Source organism: Dasypus novemcinctus, chromosome 2, assembly GCF_030445035.2.
Source record: "Dasypus novemcinctus isolate mDasNov1 chromosome 2, mDasNov1.1.hap2, whole genome shotgun sequence".
Lineage (NCBI taxonomy): Eukaryota > Metazoa > Chordata > Mammalia > Cingulata > Dasypodidae > Dasypus > Dasypus novemcinctus.
Genome location: NC_080674.1, coordinates 134,277,783 through 134,283,406, shown reverse-complemented (window position 1 = coordinate 134,283,406; position 5,624 = coordinate 134,277,783). Strand labels below are relative to the sequence as shown.

The window sequence follows — 5,624 nt, the reverse complement described above, 5'->3', positions numbered from 1 at the left end:
AGGGATTTTACTAAGTGGATGAAAGTGATGAGAGGAGGATTCAGGAAAGACACGAAAAGCAAAGAAGGAAAGAGGGGGAGAATGAGAGTGTATTTTAAAACGCAAGGACAAAAACTGAAGAAGGACAGAGGTAAGCAAAATCTGTCCACAATAGTGAACGGGCAGCTCCCTAGAAACATCAGACCTGTTTCCCTTCGAGCTCCCAGCAGGGTGGCTGAGCCGCTGCGCCTGCTGAAAGTAGCTCACAGCCTCTCGGGTGTTTCCCCTTTCCTCCTGATCCTCCCCTGTTCCAGATCCAGACAGCGATCCAGGGGAACAGACTTTTTCATTTCTTTCAACCTGATGGAAAGGTCCTTCCAGGACACTTGTTTTTAACTACTTGAAATGTGTTTCCTTTATCACCTGGAAACAGGAATAGTCTTGGTGGACTGTAGGAGATGGAAAGGGAGGGAGAGAGCGCCACAAAAGAGAGGCCGACCAAACAAAGGACAGAGGAGTTCTTTGTCTCTTTGGTTGTGAGAGAACAAAGGACAAATGTGCAGAATAGAGCTGCAAAGGCTGCAAAGAATGCTTTTGCCTTATGCTCCATCTGAGCAACAGTCATTTCCCAAGGGTTAGGCCTTCACGTGTGCAATCATTTTCTCTATGCAAAGCAGGCCTGGGAACTGAAGGCAGCCTTGACCTTCTTTGCACTATCATCGAAATGGAACTTCCTATTCATCTCTTTGCTAACCTAACATTCTCTTTTTAAAAAAAATTGTTATGGGGCCCCTGTAAACGTTGTTGAACTTTTGGGATGGCTCCATTATGGCTTTTGCTTCAACCCAATGAAACGAAAAGAAACCATCCACACAACTGGAAAAATGACACCAGTCTGCCCAGACAAAATCAACCTCATTTATTATAGAAATCTTGTCAGACTGAAAAAAAATCTCACGCTGAAAAAAATATAGCAGTGGGGGTTCCAAGACTAAAGAACCACCCATGCCCAAAAAACAGGAAGTAACTAAAACAAGGAACATCAGGTCCAGAGAAATAAAATTTGGATGCATGTGAAATTTATGAAACCTTTACAATGAGACATTTAGGTTCCTGCTCTAAAAGTTCTTCTTTCTGTCTTCCCCCACCACCTCCTTGCCTTGAGATTTTTTCCAGATTTACTGCCTAGCAGTAAGCATTTGGGAGTAACGCCTGCTCCTGCTGAAGGATCCTCATAGACCAAGCTCGACTACAATACAGGCTTCTAAAGAGGTTTGTGTGTATAAATTAAAGTGCATTAGCCCATTGTGCCCTTTTCCTGGGAAGGAAATCACATCTATTTATGTGTATCTGTAAATCAAAACCTACTTATCTATGGAGTTCTCACACTGGCCAAAACAAAACCCTGGCTTGGTGGGGATGATAGCTGAGCACACAAAGAAATCTACTGACACGGTTAGGTTCTCAAAAGAATTGTGTAGTCCAACAAAGGTCAAAAAGATCATCCTTACCTGATTCAGCAGTTATTTTCCAAAGGTACAGTTCACAACTGCTCCTAAAACTGTGTTTATTTTTCCTTTTAAAACAAACACTTATAGATTAGAAACAAGCATAAGAGAAAACATGTCTGATTAGTGGGTATGTCTCTTGAAGTTAGGCAATTTTTGCTATGTAGTGAGTTGCAGCTTCCTTCTTTACTTCCTTCCTTCTTGCCTTTGTTTTTTTACCTTTTTTTAGAAAGGGAAGGAGACCCAATATTAACATTTATTGAGCACCTGCTTTGGGTTAGACATGGTGACAAGAGCTTTACATGTACTATCTTATAGTGCAATATTTTAAGATGTCAGAGTCCTCTGAATGATGTAATATGCCCAAAAATATCCAACTGGCTGCCCCACCTGTGAGATCTGCAGAGCATAATTTTTCTGCATCTTTGATATATAAATACAGACACAGAAATATACACATATACACACAAATGTTCTTTCTTTTCTTTCTGTGATTCGTATGCAAGGTTTTTGTTGTTGTTGTTGTTGTTGTTTTTGAGGTGCTGGGGCTGGGTGTAAACCTGGCCCTCATCTGTGGGAAGCTGGTACTCAACCACTGAGCCACAACAGCTCCCCTGAGCTGGTTTTTGTTTGTTTGTTTGTTTGCTTTTAGGAGACACCAGAAACCAAACCTGGGACCTCCCATGTGGGAAGCAGGCACTCAACTGCTTGAGCCACATCTACTCCCCACAAAGATTTTTAGTTTTTTGTCCTCTTTCACTCTCTCTTTCCTTGAAGTCCTTTTTCCCAGCCTACAGGAAAAGGGTACAATTTATGCTGCCTTGAGAAAAGAAACTTCTCTGTCCTATCTGCATACCATTCTCTGTCCCTTCCCTGACCTCACTCACAGCCAATTCAGCTCCTTCTGGCTCAAAGTCTACAAACCTTTGGGCTTCATCTAACGTGGGGAAGAAGAGGAGGGAGGGAAATTACCCAAGGAAAGGAGGAAAAGGGCTGAATTGTTCAGTGTTTTCCAAAATATTTTCAGTATTTATTTACAGATAAAACAGCCATAGATTGAGACCATTACTCAAGTGGAAACAGGTTACATTTTTTTAAAAGGTGAGTGAAAATAGTGGAGTCTTGAGAGATGAATAGATTATGCCCCTTGTATGTCCCCAGTCTTGCCCTGACAGCCCCTGCCCTCACTTGCCACGCCCAGCAACCCACACAGCTTCAGGGGCAGCCTGGGGCTTTCTAATAGATGGGATCCAAAGGCACCTTCACAGCTTGCTATTCCAAAGAGGAGGAATTCTTTTCCAGAGACTTCATTCACTATTCTCCATATATTTTTCTGTTTCAACCAGTCCCTTCCTCTATTGCATCATTATACTTTCTTCCAAAGAGAACTGAGCAGATTTTAACCTTCAAATACACTTTTGACCAAACAGACTCTAAATCGAAGAAAGTTTATTTTTTACCAAAATGGCTTCCAAGATGCATTTGGGAAAGTTAATTTTCTTGGGGACACTTCACACCCTTGTGTTCAACCAGGGCTCTCTCCTGGCCACCTGACAAATTAAGACAGCTCACGCTGGTTGAGCTGCTTGCCCCCTGAATCATCACGAAAATAAGAGGTGGCTAATATTTTATCCTCACTTTATAATGAGGCAACTGAGGTACAAAAAGTTTAAGTAATGGGGAGCAGATGTGGCTCAAGCAGTTGAGAGCCTGCTTCCCATATGGGAGGGCCCGGGTTCGATCCCCATGACTCCTAAAAAAAAAAGCAAACAAACAACAAGCAAATGAAAAAACAAACTCTGGGGGGTCAATGTTGCTCAGTGGTTGAGTGCCAGCTTCCCACATACGAGGTCCTGGCTCAATCCCTGGCCCCAGTACCTAAAAAAAAAAAAAAGTTTAAATAACTTAAGGTCATACAGCTCCTAAACAGAGGAGCCGTAGTGGGGGCCCATGTCTTTTCTCCAACCCATCTTTTCACATGTGCTCAGGGGGCACCAAAAGATTGCTCTGTGGATAAACATCTGCAGCCACAGATCCAAGACAAGAAAATATGTAAAATATTTTATACAATTTTTGCACATGGTTTTATCCCAGATCCTGCAACAAATGAAAATGGTTGGTATGTTCAGCAGCCATCACCTCCCACAGTGTGCTTTGTAGAAGCTCGTGTTCAGGTGATGATGATGGAACAGCTGTTACTGCTTATATAGAACCTACTAACCAGCACACCTGATTCTGAGTATTTTTATGCATATTAACTCATACTATAGATGAGAACACTGAGGCACAAAGTCCCATGACTAGGAAATGGGGGCAAACAGAAGCACAGGGCATTGTTCTGCCAGACACTCTCTCGGAGCTGCTGCTTGCTAACATAATTTTTCCAGGATATGAATATGAATTAGCTTATCAGGAATTTTTCTAGAAGGAAGCAGCAAACCTGGGGACATGGCTTGACAGGGGTTGCCTGAAAGCTGCTGAGCTAGCTGAGAGAGGGCAGGTGAAGATGGCGATTTAGCCTCGTGCAGCCTCAGATTCCTAATTTACAAAATGGGTATGACAATGCCCCCCTGGCAGTGTTGCTGGGATAAGAGATGACATGTTATCCTGTTACCTCTTATATCTAGCAGCATAACTTTGAACATTTTCAAATCTAGTATAGCCTGTTTTTCCCTCTAATAAACAGAAATAAGGATTCTTCTAACACTGTTAAGCTATAAATACCTAGTCCAATTTCTAGAACTTCACAGCCTCTCAGTATATCTTATACTAAATTGTTTTCCTCAGGCCAGCCCTCACCCAGAGCCAGGACCACCCCTTTGCCACACTCTCCTTGGTCCTGGAGAAGATGGACAGATACCAAGGGCAAGAAAAGCTCTTACTTCTTAATCCTTCTTTGACCTTCTATTTGGACTGATTTCTCTCTCATTCATCAATCCTCACCCAATTTGGTGTGTGGAGCCTTGGCTTGATCTGTTTTTAGGGTGTGGATTTCAGAGCACACTGTGCCTGAAGATCTTTCCAGACACCACTCAGAATTGCACAGCAACTGCCAAGGAAAACCCAGATCGCACTAGCTCCTAAACTATGTGACCTCTCATCATGCCCAAATTATATCAGACCTGATACTGGGTATCCTTGGGGTGGACACAGTCTCTGCAATTCTATTCAGTACTGAGTACCTGTCAGCACTCAAGAGAATCAAATAGTTCCATGGAGAGGAGAGTTTACTTTTTTTTTTTCTGCCAAAGCAGCCTGTGGATGATGGAAAACATCACAGATGAGAAACAATGAGCCCTGTTTTCGGTTATGAAAGCTCAAGCCAGGTCTGGCACAGGGGTTCAGTCCCCCAAGGTAAAGCCAATGGAAAATGGACCATTGCTGGCTTTTTTTTTTTTCTTCTTCTTCTTAATTTTATTTATCTATTTACTTTTAGTAGACGTTAGCAGTACTGCTCTCACCAGGTGTTCATTGGACAGTAGCACAACCCCAAGAAAAGGATGGTTGGTGGCTCCTTTATGACACTGTTCCTGTGCAGTCTCATACAGGTTATTACATAAAACGTCTGAGGAGTTTTTCTAAACTTTCTATAGAAGAACTTAATTTGTTTTATAGACATATCTACATTCTGCAGGGAGCAGTGAATTTTATCTCACACCTTTATCTGGAAAGACTTCCTGACAATACCAACCATTTTCATTTGTTGCAGGATCTGGGATAAAACTATGTGCAAAAATTGTGTAAAATGTTTTACATGTTTTCTAGTACATGGTAAGGGCATGTACTGGTAGCAAAGATGATGCACAATCATGTAGTCTTGTGAAAAACATTTGTTCTTCATATCTCTGATTTCGTAGAGTTCTGAATTAAAAGGAAATTCCCAAAACACTATTAAATCATCTTTATCCAGTAGTAGAAACGGAGTTAACAAGGATAAGGGTAGCAGGAAACCACCTTGTTAAAAAAAATTCCCATTTGACGTTTTTCTGTATCTGAAAAGTGTTTCTGGGGGAGGGACTCTCTGGCTTTGACACCTAGCCATTTTATGTGCACCTGGCGCCCTCTAGTGACAGGGGGAAATCCCCAGTCATGCATTGCCTCATTAAAGCTAAAGAACCCATTCTGCCTAATTTATGT

General features: G+C 42.0%; 1 non-coding gene across 1 annotated transcript; it reads right to left on the bottom strand.

Annotated features, from left to right (window-relative positions):
* Positions 1–4,889: 4,889 nt before the first annotated feature.
* On the bottom strand, positions 4,890–4,992 carry LOC111760381 (U4atac minor spliceosomal RNA). The gene has a single exon (XR_002794079.1). It is a non-coding gene; the product is annotated as a U4atac minor spliceosomal RNA (small nuclear RNA).
* Between the last annotated feature and the right edge of the window lie 632 nt (positions 4,993–5,624).